Source organism: Bos mutus, chromosome 3 (assembly GCF_027580195.1).
Source record: "Bos mutus isolate GX-2022 chromosome 3, NWIPB_WYAK_1.1, whole genome shotgun sequence".
NCBI lineage: Eukaryota > Metazoa > Chordata > Mammalia > Artiodactyla > Bovidae > Bos > Bos mutus.
This window is the reverse complement of record NC_091619.1, coordinates 81,072,639-81,096,102: the sequence shown is the minus strand read 5'-3', so window position 1 is coordinate 81,096,102 and position 23,464 is coordinate 81,072,639. Positions and strand designations below refer to the sequence as shown.

Genomic DNA, 23,464 nt, shown 5'->3' with positions numbered 1-23,464 from the left:
CAGGTACAAGAAGGAGCCGGCGGCAGGGCGCCCCAGTCCGGCACGCTGCATCCCGGACCGCAGGGCCAGGCTCGAAGGCGCTGGGCGGGGGCTGCACCATCCGAGCCGCAAGGGCAACGCGGCCTCCCCCATCCCCATCGATCTCCCCGGTCCCCGACACAGGGGCGCAAGGAGAGGGTGGGGCGGAAGGCGAGTGGCGCCTGCCCTTGGACAGCCCCTTCCCCGTGCGGTCTCAGACCTCGGGAGGGGGCGCCTGCTTGGCCCAGGCTGCCGCAGCCTCTGCTTTAGGGGAGCGGGGGCTGCGGCGCGTAGAGGGGACGAGGCGGGTGACAGAGACAGAGAGGGGCGGCCGAGCTCCAGGGCCAACACCCGGGTCGCGCCGGGCCAGTACCGGCAGGGCCAGGGTGGCCGACCGCCTTACCTTGAGCCGCGGGGAGTCCCGCGGGGGGCGCCGACTGTGCCTGGGGCTTCGGGGCGCACGCAGCCTCCGGGTGCACAGTCCCCGTCCCGGGCGCGCTCCCCTAGGCTGGCGCACCCTCGTCGTCCGGGGCGCTCACCACTTCGGACGCCCTCTCGCCGGCGGGCTCGGCCTGAGCCAGGGGCGCACACCCCGCGGGGCACACCCACCGCGGCCGCTGCGGGACTGGCCAGGCGCAGGCAGCCCAAGCTGCGCCCGGCTTCTCCGGCTGCCAGCACCACCCGAGTCCCCGCCTTCGCCAGGGGGAAAAAAAAAGACTCCTGACGCGGCGCGGGCTTTGGTGTGTAGGAAGGGGCGGCATTGCGAAACCGAGGGGAGGGTCTTAGCCTTGGGAAAGTCAAAAAGCTTTTGGATGGAGTTTGGAAGAAAAACTTTTTGAAAAAAGACCCAAAAACTCCTAACCTGTGTATAACGCTTTGCAGATTTCCAAAGTGCCTTTATATGTATTTATCTTAGTTCATCTTCACTACAACAGTAACTAACTGTTGGGGCATTTCTATCCTCTTAGGTTTGGGAAGACACCATCACACAGGGTAATCATTTGACCAAACCAGGACTAGAATCCAACCTGGGTAAGGGCGTACAGCGAGGGGATATACAGCCCTCTGGGGTTTTCTCATTGCAGAAGGGGAAGCAAGGTGGGAGTGAGTGTAACCCAACTTTTCTCTCTCCTAAGTCATTTCCTTTTCCCTTTGCTTTTCTGCTTTCCAGCCATTGCTTTGGCCCCACTCTCTCACTTCACACTTGCACTGCCCACAACACCTTTTATCAGTTCGAAATATTTGCATTTCAGTCACTAGCCTTGAATGACCTGCTCACTGAGTACAATACTGTGCACAACAAACAGGAGAAAGGAACTGTTACTGCCCCATTTTGCGGGTAGGGACAAGCCAGTATGGTAGGGGTAGAATGTATGAGTCTGTGGGACTTCAGACCCCAGCACTGACCCACTGTGCCCACCTTTCGAAGGCTCCATTGGCGCCAGGTAAAACCTAACCAAAGGTGTTTCATTTTTGAGATTGAAATTGTGAAGGGGGGGAGATAATTTGGGGCAAGAGACACTTCTGGGACTTCCTTTTTCACATTTTGATGGAAACACAGTTATAATGATGTTTTGCTTCCTCTAGGGCGCCCATATAAACAAATTCATGGCCCTGGAGTCACAGTAAATGGTGCAGTCTTGGCCTCAGTACTGGGAATGATAGGGGGCAGTGAACTTGAGGGCAGCTCCAAGCTCCTTCCCAAGTGAAGGAGCTGCTGCTAACCAGCTCTTGCCAGTTTTTGCCAGTCAGGGCAACAAGTTAATATGACCAGATGGACACAGAGAAGATGTAAATCCAGATATCTAAGTCAGGTTTCCCAATTTATTGATAACTCAGGAAATCAACCCTGAATATTCATTGGAAGGACTAACGCTGATGCTGAAGCTCCAATACTTTGGCCATGTAATGCAAAGAGCTGACTCATTGGAAAAGATCCTGATTCTGGGAAAGACTGAGGGCAGGAGAAGGGAGCAACAGAAGATGAGATGGTTGTATGGCATCATGTACTCAATGGACATGAGTTTGAGCAAACTCCAGGAGATAGTGATGGACAGGGAAGCCTGGCAGTGCTCAGTCCATGGGGTCGCAAAGAGTAGGACACGAACTGTTAGGTAGTTAGAATAGAAAACAGGAGTCCAAAACGGCAGTGGCTAAAAGACAAGGAAGGGAAAAGCCCACGAAAATAGAACAAAGGAAGGTCTGAGGACCGAGGACCCAGTGAAGACCTCAGGGAGAACAAATAGCACTCCTGGCTAAGCCCAATTTGTATAGGGTAGGCCCAGGGGGAGGGAAAAAAACATATAAAAGGAGGAGCCAAAGCGCTTTCTTTCTCTCTCCCCCACATGCGAGCTCTTTCTCTCTCACTCTCTCTCTCCTCCACGCTGTGGGGCACTCTTCTCTTCGCATCTTTGGGTCGACACGCCCTCATGCCTCGAGGATGGATTCTCCTGTTATTATCTAAATAAAATAGAGCTGTGACACTGAGCTATAACACTGATTTGTCTAAGAGCTATAACACGGTCCGTTCCAGACCTGAGAGCTAATAACATGGTCTGTCCAAGACCCAAGAGCTATGACACGCTGAGGGCTTTAATGTCCGTCACTCCAAATCTTTGTTGTGACGAGACAGAACTGAGGAGTATACACTCACCTGACACGACTGAACAACAACATTTTGAAAATGCTAAGCACTAGATTTATAGGCCAACAAGTGCTGGGCTATACTGTCTCTTCAGTAGTGTCCGACTCTTTGAGACCCCAGGGGCTGTAGCCCGTGTAGGGCAGAGACAGGCTCCTCTGTCCATGAAATTCTCTAGGCAGGAACACTGGAGTGGGTTCCCATTTCCTTCTCCAGGGGATCTTCCCAACCCAGGGTTCGAACTCACCTCTCTTAAGTCTCCTGCACTGGCAGGCCAGTTCTTTACCACTAGCACCACCTCGGAAGATCATAGGTCAACATGGTTCAAGTCAAATGAAATTAATTTATGGAACAGATCCAGCCCATGGAGCAGGGGTTGGTGCCCCTTGGGTATGTCACAGGATTTCATTTAGGCTTCCCGTGGCCCCTGTAGCTTGGACCCAGTGCAGATTACTATTTCCATTTTATGTAAGAGGAAACCCCGGTTCAGGAGGTTTCCCTAAGGAGCTCAAGGTTGCACAGCTAATTGCTAGCGTTGAAAGTGAAAGCTAGGCAGTCTGAGTCCTGATCTTGGAGCCTTTTCTTTTTGCATCTTTTGATTTCAAGCTTTTCACCCCCACACCCCCACCCCCTGCCTGGTTTCTAGGCATTGTGAGCCAAGTTCGGCATGGGGCTGGCATTAGGATGTGGAGACATAGCACCTTTCCTGGGAAGACGAAGCTGGAGTGCCAGACTGCTGTCCTCGAAAGCTCAGCCTGATGACTCAGAGAGGAAGCTGTGTCTTGAGGGTAAAGCTGAGTCAGAGAAAACAAGGCCTGAACTGGGACAGCCTCAGCTTCTAAATCCCAGATTAGATTGAGAAACAAACTAAGCAAATACATCCAGCCCCGCCCCCCAGCCCCTCACAAAATCAGCAGCCATGGACACAGAGACAATGACTAGAGCGCTGCCTATTTCTCTTGTCATGACTAGGAAAGCACCAATCAGATCAGCCGCTCAGTCGTGTCTGACTCTTTGCGACCCCATGAATCGCAACACGCCGGGCCTCCCTGTGCATCACCAACTCTCGGAGTTCGCTCAGACTCAGGTCCATCGAGTCAGTGATGCCATCCAGCCATCTCATCCTCTGTTGTCCCCTCCTCCTCCTGCCCCAAACCCTCCCAGCATCAGAGTCTTTTCCAATGAGTCAACTCTTCGCATGAGGTGGCCAAAGTACTGGAGTTTCAGCTTTACCATCATTCCTTCCAAAGAAATCCCAGGGCTGATCTCCTTCAGAATGGACTGGTTGGATCTCCTTGCAGTCCAAGGGACTCTCAAGAGTCTTCTCCAACACCACACTTCAAAAGCATCAATTCTTTGGCGCTCAGCCTTCTTCACAGTCCAACTCTCACATCCATACATGACCACAGGAAAAACCATAGCCTTGACTAGATGAACCTTTGTTGGCAAAGTAATGTCTCTGCTTTTCAATATGCTATCTAGGTTGGTCATAACTTTCCTTCCAAGGAGTAAGCATCTTTTAATTTCATGGCTGCAGTCACCATCTGTAGTGATTTTGGAGCCCGAAAAATAAAGTCTGACACTGTTTCCACTGTTTCCCCATCTATTTCCCATGAAGTGATGGCACTGGATGCCATGATCTTCATTTTCTGAATGTTGAGATTTAAACCAACTTTTTCACTCTCCACTTTCACTTTCATCAAGAGGCTTTTTAGTTCCTCTTCACTTTCTGCCATAAGGGTGGTGTTATCTGCATATCTGAGGTGATTGATATTTCTCCTGGCAATCTTGATTTCAGCGTGCGCTTCATCCAGTCCAGCGTTTCTCATGATGTACTCTGCATATAAGTTAAATAAGCAGGGTGACAATATACAGCCTTGACGTACTCCTTTTCCTATTTGGAACCAGTCTGTTGTTCCATGGCCAGTTCTAACTGTTGCTTCCTGACCTGCATACAGATTTCTCAAGAGGCAGATCAGGTGGTCTGGTATTCCCATCTCTTTCAGAATTTTCCACAGTTTATTGTGATCCATGCAGTCAAAGGCTTTGGCATAGTCAATAAAGCAGAAATAGATGTTTTTCTGGAACTCTCTTGCTTTTTCCATGATCCAGCAAATGTTGGCAATTTGATCTCTGGTTCCTCTGCCTTTTCTAAAACCAGCTAAAAAGTGGACCCTTGGCAGTCCTAGGGAGAGAGGATCCCTTGAAGACAGCAGGTCTTCTAGAATCTCAGGTTTGGGCATCTCCACTGCAAGACCCAACCTGGACCTTTCATATAGTGAGTCTGAAAATCTGATTTAGAATGAAAACACCACCCTGCTGGATTCTGGAGCTCCATAATCAAGGAACTGAGCAACAGGCAGAGAATGGAGTACCTCCTTGCCCCCACCTTTTGCTCGAAGTTGAAGAGGTGTGGCTCCGACCATAAAGAATCTTCCTGCAATGCAAGAGACATGGGTTCGATCCCTGGGTCGGGAATCCCCTGGCAAAGGAAATGGCAATCCACTCCAGGATTCTTGCCTGGAGAATCCCATGGACAGAGGAGCTTATCGGGCTGCAGTCCATCAGGTCACAAAGAGTCAAACACGACTGAGTGACTAACACACAGACACACAGTAAGAGAATTACCAAGTAGCCGTCATCTGCCTTGAATATGCAAGGCTCTGGGTCGAGGATCTTACATACATGATCTCACTGGGGCAATTTAAGCTGTGAAATGGCTATTAATATTATTAATTTAATATTAATATTATTCTCCTCTCAAGGATGCTGAGGCACAGTATCACTTGCCTGAGGACACAGCTAGTAAGATGGGGAGATGGGGGTCAAACATGGGTTTTGGTGACTCCAAAGGCTAAGTCCTCTCTAACTGAGGGACTGGAAATTATAGCCAACCTGGAAATAGGTCACTCAGATCCTTCTTTGAGAAAGGACACCCCAGGCAATGGTGTGTTGATAATGTTTAGTAACTGACTCCCAAGGGGGAAATGTGTGCATAGATACTCATTATTGGAAGTAGTTCTGTAAAGTGGCAGCAAACACTGAAATTGCTAGTATTGAACAATTGATCCCAGGGGAAATACAAAGTTAGGGCACATTTTCATCAATTGATCAATACATAGCCTTGTTTTGTGTTTTTTAAATAATATATATATATATATATATGCATTATATCTTGATTATGTATCACTGATTCATTAACATTAAACTAATGGCCAACAGTGCTATAACTCACACCTGAACAAAGGTTACCAACACACATATTTTCTCCAAGAAACAGTCTTCTTATGCTTAGGAATACTGGTAGCAGTTTAGCACTCTGCTGTGGTGCTGTCTTAAACATTGAAATCACCTGCAAACGGCATGAAAATGCACAAAAGCACCACCAAATAGATCATAAATAGGATGCTTGCTTACAGCATGAGACTAAAATATGAAAGCAGAGGGTCACCTTGCAACCTCTGCTGGGAACATAATTCAAAATTTTGGTAAAAAATTTGCACATAACTGCAAATGTGCTGCAAGCATTGATTTGGGGTTACAAATAAATGTTAGCAAATAAGTGAATTTGCAAATACAGTATCCACACATTATGAGGAATGGCTATACACCTATATATCCATATGTGCCCTCCAACCTTCATATTTGCTAGCTATCCCTCCAGGTTTCTCCTCCACTATCCTGTAGTCATGTATGGATGTGAGAGTTGGACTGTGAAGAAGGCTGAGCGCCCAAGAATTGATGCTTTTGAACTGTGATGTTGGAGAAGACTCTTGAGAGTCCCTTGGACTACAAGGAGATCCAACCAGTCCATTCTGAAAGAGATCAGCCCTGGGATTTCTTTGGAGGGAATGATGCTAAAGCTGAAACTCCAGTACTTTGGCCACCTCATGCGAAGAATTGACTCATTGGAAAAGACTCTGATGCTGGGAGGGATTAGGGGCAAGAGGAGAAGGGAACAACAGAGGATGAGATGGCTGGGTGGCATCACTGACTCGATGGACGTGAGTCTGAGTGAACTCCGGGAGTTGGTAATGGACAGGGAGGCCTGGCGTGCTGCAATTCATGGGGTCGCAAAGAGTCGGACACGACCGAATGACTGATCTGATCTGATCCTCCAGTCAAACTGGACAGTTAACCATTTTCCAAATATGTTTCACACTTATCTAGCTTGTAACTGAGTGCGGGCCATTGCCTGTACCCGGACTCTTTATTATCTGCCTACTAATACATACACACACATTGTCTTCCCATGTCTGAATAATTCAGCCATGCAACTGTACCATCTCCATAAAGGGCTTCCTGATGCCCCAATAATGGGATTTCTCCATCCTTAGAACCACAGTGGCATACATCAGACACCACTCATGTTCTACTGTGTGGTCAGGGCCACTCAAGATGGCTATTGTCTTGCTTTCTGTACATCCCCTGCTGTCCAGTCCCTGCTTCACCTACACCCTACTCGCATGACTATTCAATCCTGTTAATCATAGGGCTTAATGTAATGACCTGTGGCGCTTACCCCTACCCCAGTTGCTGTTTTCCCTGGTAACTGAAGAGCTTCCCGTAACTGATAGGTTCCCTCCCCAAACCAGAAGATAGCTGTTTTGTGCTGCCTGTGTCTGCTGTACCTGGTGGGGTGCCACACCAGGACTTCGCTTTGGACTTGTACAGTTTCCTCCCATACAGCATCCCTGGTAGCTCAGTGGTAAAGAATCTGCCTGCCAATGCAGGAGGTGCGGGAGACACAGGTTTGATCCCTGGGTCAGGAAGATCCCCTGGAGTAGGAAATGGCAATTTGCTCCAGTATTTGCACCTGAAAAATCCCATGGACAGAGGAGCCTGGCAGGCTACCATCCACGGGATCGAAAGAGTCGGACATGACTGAACCACAAGAACACATGCTATCCAGTGTATCATTAATGTCTCCATCATTGTCTCTAGGTTCTTTCTTTGCCCTTGCCACTGGGCTATGACAAGCTTTGCAGGTTTGAGAGGTACAGCCTAACATCTACCTTGTTTTACAAGACAGCCTTAGTGATCTTCAAAAAACACAACTCTGAACATGCCACTCTCCTGCTTAAAACCCTCAATGGCATCCCATTGCTCTTGGGATAAAGTCTAGATTCCTTTAAGAAGGCTTAGGAGTCTAGCCCCTTCCTACCCCTCCATGCTCATCTTGTGTCACACTCATCTTCTCTCCTCTAGCCATGTGAGACTCCTCTTAGTATCTCAAACACCCCAGGTTCTTCCTTGCCTAGAGTTTTCTGTGTGTATTGTGTTTTCTTCTGCTTGGAATTTTCCTTCCCCCAAATTCTTTGTCTGGATAATTAATACTCATACCATGAGTCTCAGCTTAAACATCACTTTTGTAGGGAATCTCTCTGATGGACCCCAACCTCCCGCTGAATTAAGTTAAGAGTTCCTGGTCTCCAATATCATCTCTACTTTTCTCATAACAGTCAGCACAATTTAAATTACGTGTTATTGCCCATTTCTCCCACAAGACTGTAATTACATGAAGAGAGGTCTGTATCTCCTTTGATGTATTTCATCATCTAGTTCAGAATATGGCACATATAAATGTAAATCTCTCAATAAATATTTTATGAATGAATAAGTAACTAAACCTCCATTGTCTTGAGATCCATTGGGGAGTGATAGGATAGCGGATAGGTTTTGAATAATCAAAATAATTATGGGGATTTCAGATTTTCTTTTACTTACTTGTGATGTTAAGTTACTAGTATGTTGGGATTTTCTACCACACACTTATTAATAATTATAAATTCATAAAGGTTATCATTATTATTAAATCCAAAAGGAAAATGTCCCTACCATATTACAGCAGTCATAAAAATCATTTAGATAATATAGATTAAAATGTGAAGGATAACCAATAAGCTTTTAGAATATAACATAGGAGAAGACTCGTGTCCTAGAAGGAGGCCAATATTTCTTAAACAAAGCACTAACCCTTAAGAAAAGTATTGACAAACTTGGAATACTTTGAATTTAAGAACTTCTACTCATCAGAGCTTATTGACACAAATAGCAACCATTTTGTTCCCTCTTGGGGAATGGGTTGACTGGGTTCAGCTGGGCAAATCTGCTGCTCCATGTGATGCTGGTTGGGGTTGAGGTGTCTAAAGCTCATCTGAGCTACAACATCCAAGATGGCTCTTTTACATGCCTGGTCAGTCCATGGTGGTTACTGATGGGGAGCTCCGCTATGGTGATTGACTTTGGAATACCTCCACATGGCCTCTCCACATGGCTCAGACTTCTCAGAGACTGGAGTCTCAAGAGTAAGTCTTTCAAGAGGGAAGAAGTAGAAACTGCCCAACTTCTCAAAGGCTAGGACCAGAAGTGGTGCAGCATCACTTTCAACATGTCTTATTGGTTAAGCAGTCACAGGGCAAGCCTAGATTCAGAGGAAGGGAGTAATGAACACCAATTCTCAATGGGAGAATGAAAAAGAATTTATAATCATCTTTAATCTACCACAATACCATTAAGAATGTCACAGCAAGCCACAGATGATGAGAACTAATGTTCAGAAATGTTATCAGTTGGGATGGACATAGATATGTCATATAGAGTGAAGTAAGTCAGAAAGAGAAAAACAAATATCATATATTAATGCACATAGGTAGAACCTAGAAAAATGGTATAGATGATCTTATTTGCAAAGCAGAAATAGGGACACAGACATGGAGAACAAATGTATGGACACCAAGGGGGAAAAGAGAAGGTGGGATGAATGGGGAGATTGGGATCGACATATATACACTCCTGATACTATGTATGAAATAGATAACTAATGAGAACCTACTGTATAGCCCAGGGAACTGTACTTTGGGCTCTGTGGTGACCTAAATGGGAAGGAAATCCAAAAAAGAGGGGATTACATATAGCTGATTCACTTTACTCTTCAGTAGAAACTGCACAACATGGTAAAGCAACTGCTGCCGCTGCTGCTGCTAAGTCGCTTCAGTCGTGTCCAACTCTGTGCGACCCCACAGACAGCAGCCCACCAGGCCCCTCTGTCCCTGGGATTCTCCAGGCAGGAATACTGGAGTGGGTTGCCATTTCCTTCTCCAATGCATGCATGCATGCTAAGTCGCTTCATTCATGTCCAACTCTGTGCGACCCCAGAGACGGCAGCCCACCAGGCTCCTCAGTCCACAGGATTCTCTAGGCAAGAATACTGGAGTGGGTTGGTAAAGCAACTATGCTCCAATAAAAATTAAAAAAAAAAATTATCAGTTGAATTGTGTTCCTCTCTCTCAACTTCATATGTTGAAGTCTTAACCCCTACTACCTTAATATGTGACTTTATTTGGAAATAAGGTCATTGCAGATGTAATTAGTTAAGATGAAATCATATTAGAGTGGGTCACTAATCCAATATGACTGGCGTCCTTATAAAAGGAGAAATTTGGATATGGAGACATGTACACTGGGAAAACACCATGTGAAGATGAAATCAGAGATTAACAAGCCAAGGAATTACCAAAGCTTGCCAGTAAACCACCAGAAACTGGGAGAAAATTGTGAAATAGATTTTTTTCTCCTAGCCTTCAGCAGGAACCAACTCTGCCAACACCTTGATCTCAGACTGCTAGCCTCCAGAACTGTGAGACAATACTTTTCTGTTATTTAAGCCACCCAGTTCGTAGTACTTTGTTATGACTCCCCAAGGAAATTAGTATAATATATAAAGAATGTCTACAAAGCAATAAGAAAAAAAATCCAGTAGAGAAATGAGAAAAAGTTTAAACTAACACTTCAAGAAAAAAGATATTCAAAGGCCAACCATATTAAAAAATGCTCAACATCACTAATTATAGAGAAATGTAAAGTAGGCCTCCATGAGGTCTCACTGCACACTCTTCATTCACTGCACACTCTTCAGACTAACTTTTATTTTAAATGTTAATAATGAAAAGCATTGGCCAGGATATAGAGCAAATGGACTTCATAAACATTGCTCCTGGAATGTAAGTTGCTAAAAACTACTCATAAAAATAGCAGGGGACTTCCCTGGTGGTCTAGTGGCTGTGACTCCAAGCTCCCAATGTTGCGGGCCTGGGTTCCATCCCTGGTGTTGGAACTAGATCCCACATGCCACAACCACGAGTTTATATGACACACCTAAAGATCCTGAGTGCTGCAACTAAGACCCGGTGCAGTGAAATATAAAAACAGTAATTTTTTTTAAAGAAAGAAAACTGTCAGAATCTAATGGCTCAGTAAGTCAGTCCATTCACAGACATAGACCCAATAAAAAATGTGTACATATACACAATATGGGGCATAACCATGCATGGTTATGGCACTACTGTTCTTAATTTCCCCAAACTGGAAACACTTTAAATTTACATCCAGTGCAGAATGGATAAACAAACTGTGGTTTAGTCATGCAATGGAATACTATGCAGCAGTGAGGATGAACGAAGCTTTGCTACATTGAAACAACATGAATGAGTTTCACAGACATGAACAACGAGCACCAGCTACAAAAAGTATAGACTGTTTCCATTTAATAAACTTCAAAGGCAGGAAAAATTGCTCTGATGAAAGAAATCAGTGTACTGGGTATCTTTGGAAAAGATAGAGCAATTAGGAAGTAGCACCAGGGAGTTTTGAGAAGGGCAATTTGTCCTTTCTTTTTCCAATCTGGGTGATATTTATAAGACTGTGTTACTTTGTGAAAATTCATTGAATTGTACTTTGTGCACTTTTTTGTGTGTGTTATATTTAAATGTAAATTTTTTATTTAAAAATTAAATAAATACATTCCAGAGTGTCAAGTCATCTTTACCCGCTGATAACTGGAAATACTAGTCATGCTTTAAACATTTGTAATGATTTATAAATGTGTTCTACTGGAAAGTTGTTCTGACCGTGTTTGAGGTTTTGTGAAGAAGAGATTACAAATTCAATCCCTCTTTTTATATAATGAAATGTTGTTTTATATGTGAAACATTCAATGTTGATTATTTAAAACTTGATTAAATTCATAGAGTAGACAATAGCACATTAAGCAAGGAATTTGTCATTAAGTTGGGAAGCACAGATGATCCATTAGATGGCAGAGTTAGTTGTCAAACACATCTCAACAGCATTAGCTTGAATTCTAATCTCCATATAGATAGCGGCCTCCACTCCAACATTCTTGAACATGTAATTCCTCCAACCCCAGGATCTCTCTCTCTGACCTCCAGGTTATTTCATTTATACCATTGTCTGCCTGGGACTATCTTACATAGCTCTTCATCTAGCTAACCCCTGAGTGTAGTCAGATATCACCTGACCCTTGTGATAGACAGTCTCTGAGATGGTGCCCAGTGAGCCTCTTCTCCTGGTCTTCATGCCCTGTGCAATCCCTCCCCTCGAGTGTGGCCTACACCTAGTGATTCACTCCTAACAAGTGAAATATGACAGAAGTGATGAGATATCACTTATAAGACTAGGGTACAAAAAGACCGTGGCTTCCATCATGGCTCCCTCTCTTCTTGCCTTACTGTCACTCTCCTCTCAGAACCCTTGCTCAAGAAAGTCAAGTGCCTTGTTGTAAGTAGCCCACATGGCAAGAAGCTGACGTGTCTGGCCAACAGGCAGTGAGGACCTGAGGCCTGCCAACAGCCTGGTGCGTGGAGTATTGATTCAAGATGAATCCTCCCCAAGTTGAGCATTGAGATGACTGCAGTCCCAGATGACATCTTGAGACCTTGAATCAGATAAGCAGTACCCAGATTTCTGACCCACAGAAAGGTGACCTAATACATGTTTGCTGTTTTAAGCAGCTAAGTGAAAGTGAAAGTTGGTCAGTTGTCTCCGACTCTTTGTGACCCCATGAACTGTATAGTCAGGGGGCCTGAATTCTCTGGGCCAGAATACTGGAGTGGGTAGCCTTTCCCTTTTCCAGGGGATCTTCCCAACCCAGAGGTCAAACCCAGGTCTCCTGCATTGCGGGTGGATTCTTTACCAGCTGAGCCACCAGGGAAGCCCAAGAAAACTGGAGTGGGTAGCCTATCCCTTCTCAAGCAGATCTTCCCACCCCAGGGATCGAACCAGGGTCTCCTGCATTACCAACTGAGCTATCGGGGAAACCCTTAAGCAGCTAAAGTTTGGTGTGATTTGTTACACAGCATTAGATGACTAATCAGCCCCCAACTTCACTTTTCCCACTCCAGGCTGGACTCGTTTTCTCTGTTGTACCTGACACTTCCCAGAATCACAGCATTTATCACACATTATAGTAATCTACTGCTTACTTGCCAATCTCTCCAGTTCCTAGAATTTAGCTGTACTCAATAAATGTTTGATTAACACATGGAAGAATAAATAGATAATAGTTGTTTAACCTTGGGAAATAACCTGATTCTTAATGTTTTCATTTGTAAAGTGATAAATAAAATTTGTAGAACAATTTAAGAGATAAAAAGAGTATAACTTGGTAAATAATTAGATGTGAGAGGTGAGGAAAAAGGAAGAGTCAAAGTTTGGACAACTGGTTCTTCCTAAGAGAGAAAAAAATAAAGAGTACCAGAGGAGGAGACCATTTACAGTGGAATATGGTGAGTTCAACTTTGAATACGCCAAAATTGAGGTATTTTTGAACACGTCAAGCAGACTGATGTGTTATAGCCTGCAGCTTAGAGGTCTGTGGTAGGATAGATTTGTGAGTTAATGGCATGCAGATGGGGACTGAAGCCGTGAGACCAAAGAATGAGATAAACTTTTGGGTTGAGAATAGACCCTTAGGGAACATTCTCATGAAAAGGAGGACGTGTACAGAGGTCTGTCTAGTATAGGGAGAGTGTGGTAACCCAGAAGCATGGATGCTGGTGGTTTCACAAAACAGGTAATGATCAATAATAATAAAAAGAACAGCGATGAAGATATTAACACCCCTTGGAATTGAAGATTGTATCTTTCAAAGATAACTGTAACCACATTTTCCATTCCATGTGCTCTTTAACTTTGTTCCATTTAGAGAGGGGTAAATATTATCTCCCTTTGATTCTGGGAAGTCTTGTGACCACTTTGACTAACAAATCATGGTGGAAATGAGGCTATGGGACTTCTGAAGCTATAAAACTCACAATTTCTGAGTCATAACAAGCAATGCCTCTTCCGCTTCCTTTCCTGAAATGCTAGAGCATGCCTTGTATGAAGCCAGACTACTCTGAGGCCGCCATGCTGCAAGGAAGGCAAACCATATAGAGAGGTTATGTATAGGTCTCTGGTCACCATCATGCAGCAGAGAACAAGCTACACTTGATCAGTCTGACTTCCTAACCCTCTGAATACAAAAGCTGCAAGGAAGGCAAACCACATAGAGAGGTTATGTATAGGTCTCTGGTCACCATCATGCAGCAGAGAACAAGCTACACTTGATCAGTCTGACTTCCTAACCCTCTGAATACAAAAGCTGCAAGGAAGGCAAACCACATAGAGAGGTTATGTATAGGTCTCTGGTCACCATCATGCAGCAGAGAACAAGCTACACTTGATCAGTCTGACTTCCTAACCCTCTGAATACAAAAGCATAATAAAATTGTTGTTTTATGCCACTAAATTTTGGAGTAATTTGTAATTTACTACACAGTGACAGTACCTAGAGAGCTTCCCAGGTGGTTCAGTGGTAAAGAATCCATCTGCCAAGCAGGAGATCCAGGTTAGATTCCTGGATTGGGAAGATCCTCTGGAAAAGGAAATGGCAACCCACTCTAGTATTCTTGCCTGCAAAATCCTATGGATCAAGGAGCCTGGCAGGCTACAGTCCATGGGATCGCAAAGAGTCAGACACCACTTAGCACAATACTAATAGTACCTAGAATAACACAATAGTACCTAGAACAATCACTCAGAGAAAGTCGTTTCCACGGAGTAGTTAGGACACAGACACCAGAGTGCAGTGGGTTGGGGAATGTGTAAGAGGCAAGGAAAGGAGGGGACACATGAATAGGTTATAGTAAGGGGAGCTCAAACTGGAGGATAGAAGAGGGCTTAGGAGAGTAGACTTATCCAACTTATCAGCTGGAGGAGACTGGACAGGTTTATAGGATAAGAGGAAAATATCAAAGAAGTATAAGAGTCAAAGCAGAGAAAAGAGGTTATAACAGAGGAGATGGCAGGAGGTCTAGGGCACACTTGAAGAGCTGGACTTAAATGGTCTGTACGGAGAGTGGAAAAAATAACCGGAATTTGTTGGGGCAGGAAAGCATGCCAGCATAGCAAGTAAGGAAAATGGTGGTGCCAGTGTGAGTGCAGGTCACAGGTCATTTATCAGGTCTGGACTTCCAGCCCAGGGATGATTGACTGAAGGAAATGGAAGAATCAAAGGGTCAGCATTTCTTGGAGGCCAGAGTACAGGTATCATGGGTATGAGATCATGAAATCACCAAAAGACTGGGAGAATGCAACCATAAAGGAGGTTACTAGAATCTGAATGACCCAGCCCTGGGTCTTGACAAGATCCAAGATGGGGTCTGGGAATGATGGCTGAAGTAGAGTGGAGGTGAAGTCCCTTGGTACTAAAGAGGTCTAAGAAATAACAGTCCAGTCAGTTGTCTGCCTGGGCACTGAAATCTCTTAGGATGATGGAGGACCTGAACAGGAGAGGAATACTGAGAGCCAGGCCATGAATGATTAAGTGAGTGAGCACTGGACAGTTTTCAGGGTTGGGGAGAGATGTTGGATGGCATGAGGCTCTAAGAAAGATATGAGTCTAACAAGCAGGGGTGTGGACGTGACAATGGAGAGCCAGGACAACGCAACCACCATGTCTGCCTCCGAGGCACAGGGTATGGGCCTGAGAGGGTGAGCAACTTTGTCCTGAAGGGCTACATAGAAAGTGAAGACGTCTGTTAAAACAGAAGGTGATGAGAGCCTTCTATAGGATCTGGGGATAGAGGGAGCATGTGTTCACAGTGGATGGAGGGTTCCTGAGGGTGCAATGGCTAAATAGGGTTTGAGAGCAGCTGCTAAATCGCTTCAGTCATGTCTGACTCTGTGCTGCCCCATAGACAGCAGCCCACCAGGCTCCCCCATCCCTGGGATTCTCCAGGCAAGAACACTAGAATGGGTTGCCATTGCCTTCCCCATTGAGAGTAGAGTGAGTCAGAAATATTAGGGCAAGAAATGGTGGGAATGAGGGGAGCATAGAATTTGAGGTCAGGGAAGAGACCCTTGTTCTAGGCAGAGACTCTGTTAACGTATTTAGAACAGAGGCAAGCACCTGTGTTAGGTATGCAGTGAGGGCCTTGTTCTAGATCATGGTTCTTGCCCTCCAAGTCCAGTGCCCCACCCTCAGGCAGGCCTCTCCCATCGGAGCCAGGAAGCCCCCAGGCCTGGCAGATGACTGTTTTCCTAGAACTCTGTAAAGGGGGGTGGTGGGCGGTGGTGGGGGCTGCGCCTGGCTGTGAACCCTTCAGACAGCCTGGGCATCTCTGACTCAGGAAGTCACACACAGCAATGGATCTTCCTGTTATTACTGTTCTGCTATAAATAAACCAGAAAAATGTGAGAGTTCTTGAACTCTCCTGAGAGCAAGACAATAAAAAGCAATCTGACCAACCACCTGGAAGCTCATTTTAAATAGCTTTCTATGCCTATTTTAAGACAGAAATGGACACACTCCTATTAATAAGCCTGACTAACTAAGTAAGACCTGCCTGTGGCCAGAGTGACTCTGAAAGCCTCTTTCCCCACAGAGGCCCTGTGAGTGACAAGAAGGGTGTGCTCTTGTCACCAGACAAGCCCCTGCTGGTCATTACAGGTAGAAAATTCTACAAGGAAAGAGATTCCTTGACTTCTAATCCAGGTCTGACCCTTCATGAAGGAGTTTATGCACATAATTACAGCAGCCAAAGGATAGAGTTCACCTGAGACCAAGCGTGTTTCTTTCTGGACACCCTCCTGTGAGACTACCAACAACCTGAGGGAGCAGGTTCTGTTCTATGCCCATTTTACAGATGTGGAAACTGAGTCTTAGAAGAGTACATTCCACCCCCGTCCTCAGGTTCTCACAGTTAGAGAAGCTGGGAATTGAGGCAGTCTAGCTGCCAAACCTGGGGAAATAACCTCTCTGCCATCCGCCTGCCTTCCTGAGGCACAATTGTGGGCATCCCAGGTGGCCCAGTGGTAAAGATTTCACCTGTCAATGTAGAAGACAAAGAGATATGAGTTCAATCCCTGGGTCAGGAATATCCCCTGGAGTAGGAAATGGCTACCTGCTCTAGTATTCTTGCCCGGAAAATTCCATGAACAGAGAAGACTGGCAGGCTGCAGTCTATGAGGTCGCAAAGAGACAGGACTGAGCACGCATGCATGCACTCTGAGGTACAATTTAGTTGTGTGAAAGCTTTCAAAGTCACCTTCCTTTTGCTTCAGCTCAGATGTAGTCAGGAGGCAGCTGATCATCACATCCACTCTGTGCCTTGCTCATGCCATCCTTCAATGCCCTGGCTATACTCTGCAAAGCCACTGTGGCCAGAAAATCAGGTCTCCTTTAACCCAGACGCCCCCACCATCCTGCAAGGAGGTCACTCCTCGTCCATCAGACACTCTGGCTTCCTGATTTCAAGGGAAAAAAGAGCCTCTCAGGAGAAAGGGAGCATGGTAGAGTTAGGGCTGGAGCTGAGACCGAAGGGCTCCAGGGGCTTCTCTGTGGTCTCTACCTGTCACTGCCTTTGGCCGTTTTCTCTAGAGTCTCACTTCTCACTGCATACCTTCTCCTGCCCAGGTCTCCTCCTGGTCTCTCTTCACATGGCAGCTCAGACTCTACCCTGTAGAACCTTCCAACGCATTCCTGTCCTCCAGCCCACTGCTAACTGCCTGAACACCTCAGCATTCTTGGTTCAGATTCCCGAGGTGGGAATCTGATTGGCCCGGCTCCCTTTATGGGCTGGGCCACAGGTCATAGGCAAACAGTCAGCCTGAGTTGGCTCAGATTACTTCCCTGCTGTACTGGACGCCAGGAGTGGGACAAACAGAGCCTAGGAATGTCCTTCGGCTCTTTCAGCTGGGGCCATTTGTTGAATTGTTCCTTTTAGAAGACACAATGGCTAACATTTGTACTGTGCTGCTAAAACCTGCATGGGCCCTGAGGCAGGAACGTAGGCTTCTGGAGCCATTTATCAGTTCAGTCAAGTTCAGTCGCTCAATCGCTCAGTCGTGTCCAACTCTTTGCAACCGCATTGACTGCAGCACACCAGGCCTCCCTGTCCGTCACCAACTAGCTCCCTGAGTTTATTCAAACTCATGTCCATCGAGTTGGTGATGCCATCCAACCATCTCATCCTTTGTCGTCCCCTTCTCCTCCCGCCTTCAATCTTTCCCAGCATCAGGGTTTTTTCAAATGAGTCAGTTCTTCCCATCAGGTGGCCAAAGTATTGGAGTTTCAGCTTTAGCATCGGTCCTTCCAATGAATATTCAGGACTGATCTCCTTTAAGATGGATTGGTTTGATCTCCTGGCAGTCCAAGGGACTCTCAAGAGTCTTCTCCAACACCACAGTTCAAAAGCAGCAATTCTTCAGCTCTCAGCTTTCTTTATAGTCCAACTCTCACATCCATTTATAAATAAGGACTTTAACTGCTAGAAATGATGACGTATGGTAAACAGACTCTCACTCCAGTGGTCCTGTTCTCTTTCAAACTGCTCCCCCACCAAAATGTCTCTCTGCCTTTAAGAGCTCTCAAATGGTGACCTCTGCCTTCTGTCCTTTCCCCCCACACACCGCTGGCACTGGCGTTTTTGCAGCTGTCACTGCCTCCCCGGGCTGCCTCTGCTGATCCCCTCAGCACACCTAAGCCTTGCAGTGATTTAAGGAACAACCACAGGGGGTGTTCTTCATCCTAATTATGTCACCAGTTACTTACGGGCATCACCATGCTCTGACCTGTGATGGCTTGGGAACCCTTGATTGCATCTGCTCTTCCAGTCTGTCCTCTCCGGCCACTTTGCTCAGGACCCAGGCACAAGGGTGTGGGGGGAAGAGGGAGGCTGAGAGGCTGGGGCAAAGCTGAGGAGAGATAGCAGGTCGTTCTCTGCATCAGTCTCCATTTGGTCACCTGGGGTTGAGTTATTTCCCTGGTCTCTCAGGCTAGTAGACTTGGGACAGGGCCTGACCTGGCTTAGAATCCACTTGACAGGGGGCTGTTGTGGGCACTGCCTCCCAGGATCAACAGAATGGAGGACTTTGGGGTGAAAAATACAACAGGGCAAGTACTCTGCACCAGAATTCATGCGGAAGCTGGTAGGCAGTGGGCAGATGGGCTCTTTTTACACTGGTCTCCTCTCTCTATACCTCTGTCTGCCCAGGCTTGAGGAGATATAGAGAAGGATAGAGCTGTAGGGAGAGGCAGTGGGGAAGAGGTTGGGCCCAGACAACAGTGGACCTGGGGTAATGAGTTAAGCATTCACAGATGCTAGAGCACCAATTATCTTAGGGGTGATTTCTCTCTGGAAGCCAGTCCTTTACAAGGGACATAGCCTAGCCCTGTAGGTCAGCTGGGAGCAGAGGGTAAGAGTTGATGTGACGCTTAAAGCACATTCTCAGGAGCCAAACTGAATGCATGGGAATCCTAGCCAACCTCACCAGCTGTGTGACCTTGGACTGGATAGTACAAGCCTTGGTTTCCTTGTCTGTGAGACGGAAGTCACCGAAGGACATATCTTGTAGGGTCACTGTGAGCAGGCCATCAGATAATGCACACAAAGTGTTCAGAACAGCGCCTTGCACCCAGCACTGCTCTCACTGTCCTTGCAGAACTCATTGCCTCTTACCTTCTCCAACAACAGTGTAAGTTACTCGGGGATTTCAATACATTTTTTTCTCATGGTACATCAGTGTTGATAATTGGAAAATAAGTGAGTGAACACTTGGAAAATAAACTTATTTACAAAGCTCCAATGAAGAAGATCTTATTAACTGTGGTAAGACCTGTATGATTTTATGTATTTGCTGAGGCTCATTCCTTCAGTGTGGTGGGCCAGACCACACCCAAAACCACCTCCATCCCCATAAACCCACCCACAACTATATACTCTATCCCCACTCCCCTCCCCTCCCACACTCTCCCCATCCCCGTAAACCTACCCACATCTGCACACCCCATGGCCACTCCCCTCCCCACACCCTGACCCACCCCCATCACCCACCTCTGCACACCATTGTACTCAATCTTCTCCCCCCACCCTCCCACACATCCATACCCCACAAGCACACACACAGCCACACCCACTCCCCCCACAGATTTCCCTCTCTGCACGCCCATCCTCACACACACCACACACACACACACACACACACACACACACACACACACACACTCCCATCCTGCTACTATCTAAGGAATGTATTTTCCTTCTATATCCTTCTTTAGAGTAAGTCAGGAAAAGAAAATGAGCTTTCCCGGCTGCTTCAAGTCTCCAACCCTCACCCCTTTCTGTCCCCACCTCCACTTTCCTCCACCTGTTCCTCTCTCAGTGGAAAGGACAGAGCCCTGGGAGGTCTGGACCTGAGTTTCTCAGGTGCCACTGAAACGAAGCCACAGTTCAGAGGCTCTCAGAGTTGGAAATCACCTTCAAGGTCCTCCTAACAGGGGGAAGCTCATTTCCTCTTTGGCTCCCTGGACAGAAATGATTCCTTTCTCAGTCCCAGAGGAATATAGCTCGGCCTGCTATGGAGCAGCTCAGGTCTGCTTCAGGGGAGCGTCTACCCACTTTTAGCTCATCTCTGCAGTGGTTCTCACATTGCCTACACAACAGAGGAGAAAATTTGCTTATAGTTAACACAAATATGGTTTAAGGTATTTTTATTAATTTTTATTGATTTATTGATTTGGCTGTGCCAGGTCTTAGTTGCAGTAGGTGGGATCTAGTTCCTTGTCCAGGGATTGAAACTGGGCCCCCTGCATTGGGAACATGCAGTCTTAGCCACTGGACCACCAGGGAAGTCCCTGTTTAAAACATTTAACAAATATTTATATTCTAGTAATATAATTTAAACCTCACGGCACTGTTAGGATGGGTAGCCCTCCATTCTACAAATGAGAAAACTGAGCACAGCAATGCTCACTGACTTGGTGGTGGTCACACACTATGGACATTGTAGAGCCAAAACTCAGACTTTTCTGACTCCAAAACTGCAACTAAAAATTGAAAGATCTTCCCTGTAACCTTAGGTTCAGGGGACAGCTTTGCCATCACATGGCCTTATCTTCTACTGGTCTGGTGACACACATAGCCTTTTCCTGTGATAAGCTTTGATATGACACCACATATGACTTGGCAGCTCTGACTTTTTGGGGAGATGCAAGCACTTTCTCTTGTCTCTGGCAAAAAGTCTCTCCATCCAGCCACCCACCCACCATCCATTCATCTATGAAATGAGGATAGTTAATGTAAGGTTTAAGTGTTGCAAACATGTTAAGTACCTGACATGTAGTGATGCATTAACATTTACTCCATAATATCTTTGCCTAGTTAAGGAGTCAGCTTCAGGGGGATGTTAATTCTTTGGAATGTCCCAATCCTGTGGCCGGATAACGTTCAAAGAGCTCTGTCCTTTGATTCACGGCACTGGGGACCTGGAGTTATTTGGATGACTGTGTCCTTTTTATTAGATGTGTCTCTCTGACCTCCACAGAGAACAGTAAGAAAGTCCTATAAAGGAAAACTGTGGCAGGGGGATCATGAATGATATAAACCAAAGTCAGCAGCAGCCTATAGGCTTCACCTTAAAAGAGTCAGGCACAGGGTTGCTGGGTTGGGGTAGAGACTGGAGAGCAGAAAGTTTTGATTAGCTTCCCCTCCTTTCCTCCAGACTCCTTATCTCTCAAGAAGGAAACTTGTGCAACACTGAACTATAAAAATCCTCTGTTGCAGCTTTGATGTGTCTTCTCTGTAAAAAGCTCAGCCCGGCCCTAGATCTGATAGACAGAGTGCCTGATGAACTATGGACGGAGGTTCATGACATTGTACAGGAAACAGGGATTAAGACCATCCCCATGGAAAAGAAATGCAAAAAAGCAAAATGGCTGTCTGAAGAAGCCTTAAAAATAGCTGTGAAAAGAAGAGAAGCGAAAAGCAAAGGAGAAAAGGAAAGATATGAGTATCTGAATGCAGAGTTCCAAAGAATAGCAAGGAGAGATAAGAAAGCCTTCCTCAGCGATCAATGCAAAGAAATAGAGGGAAACAACAGAAAGGGAAAGACTAGAGATCTCTTCAAGAAAATTAGAGATACCAAGGGAACATTTCATGCAAAGATGGGCTCGATAAAGAACAGAAATGGTATGGACCTAACAGAAGCAGAAGATATTAAGAAGAGGTGGCAAAAATACACAGAAGAACTGTACAAAATAGATCTTCATGACCCAGATAATCCCGATGGTGTGATTACTCACCTAGAGGCAGACATCCTAGAATGCAAAGTCAAGTGGGCCTTAGAAAGCATCACTACGAACAAAGCTAGTGGAGGTGATGGAATTCCAGTTGAGCTATTTCAAATCCTGAGATGAAGCCGTGAAAGTGCTGCACTCAATATGCCAGCAAATTTTGACAATTCAGCAGTGGCCACAGAACTGGAAAAGGTCAGTTTTCATTCCAATCCCAAAGAAAGGCAGAGCCAAAGAATGCTCGAACTACCACACAATTGCACGCATCTCATACACTAGTAAAGTAATGCTCAGTATTCTCCAAGCCAGGCTTCAGCAGTACCTGAACCATGTACTTCCAGATGTTCAAGCTGGTTTTAGAAAAGGCAGAGGAACCAGAGATCAAATTGCCAACATCCGCTGGATCATGGAAAAAGCAAGAGAGTTCCAGAAAAACATCTATTTCTGCTTTATTGACTATGCCAAAGCCTTTGACTGCATGGATCACAATAAACTGTGGAAAATTCTGAAAGAGATGGGAATACCAGACCACCTGACCTGCCTCTTGAGAAACCTATATGCAGGTCAGGAAGCAGAAGTTAGAACTGGACATGGAACAACAGACTGGTTCCAAATAGGAAAAGGAGTACGTCAAGGCTGTATATTGTCATCCTGCTTATTTAACTTCAATGCAGAGTACATCATGAGAAATGCTGGACTGGAAGAAGCACAAGCTGGAATCAAGATTGCCGGGAGAAATATCAATAACCTCAGATATGCAGATGACACCATCCTTATGGCAGAAAGTGAAGAGGAACTAAAAGGCCTCTTGATGAAAGTGAAAGAGGAGAGTGAAAAAGTTGGCTTAAAGCTCAACATTCAGAAAACTAATATCATGGCATCTGGTCCCATCACTTCATGGCAAATAGATGGGGAAACAGTGGAAACAGTGTCAGACTTTATTTTCTGGGGCTCCAAAATCACTGCAGATGGTGACTGCAGCCATGAAATTAAAAGACGCTTACTCCTTGAAAGGAAAGTTATGACCAACCTAGAGAGCATATTCAAAAGCAGAGACATTACTTTGCCAACAAACGTCTGTCTAGTCAAGGCTATGGTTTTTCCTGTGGTCATGTATGGATGTGAGAGTTCAACAGTGAAGAAAGCTGAACATGGAAGATAGATGCTTCCATGATGCTTTTGAACTGTGGTGTTGGAGAAGACTCTTGAGAGTCCCTTGACTGCAAGAAGATCCAACAGTCCATCCTAAAGGAGATCAGTCCTGGGTGTTCATTGGAAGGACTGATGTTGAAGCTGAAATTCCAATACTTTGCCCACCTCCTGGGAAAAGTTGACTCATTGGAAAAGACTCTGATGCTGGGAAGGATTGGGAGCAGGAGGAGAAGGGGACG

At 45.8% G+C, this 23,464-nt stretch overlaps 1 protein-coding gene across 2 annotated transcripts in view; it reads right to left on the bottom strand.

Moving 5' to 3' along the window:
- KANK4 (KN motif and ankyrin repeat domains 4) overlaps nt 1-687 on the bottom strand; it is a 75,438-nt gene extending 74,751 nt beyond the window's left edge. For both annotated transcript variants that reach the window (XM_070367926.1, XM_005891235.2), the window contains exon 1: nt 422-687. The gene's annotated coding sequence lies outside the window, so the exon portion shown is untranslated. The remainder of the gene's footprint in view (nt 1-421) is intronic.
- Between the last annotated feature and the right edge of the window lie 22,777 nt (nt 688-23,464).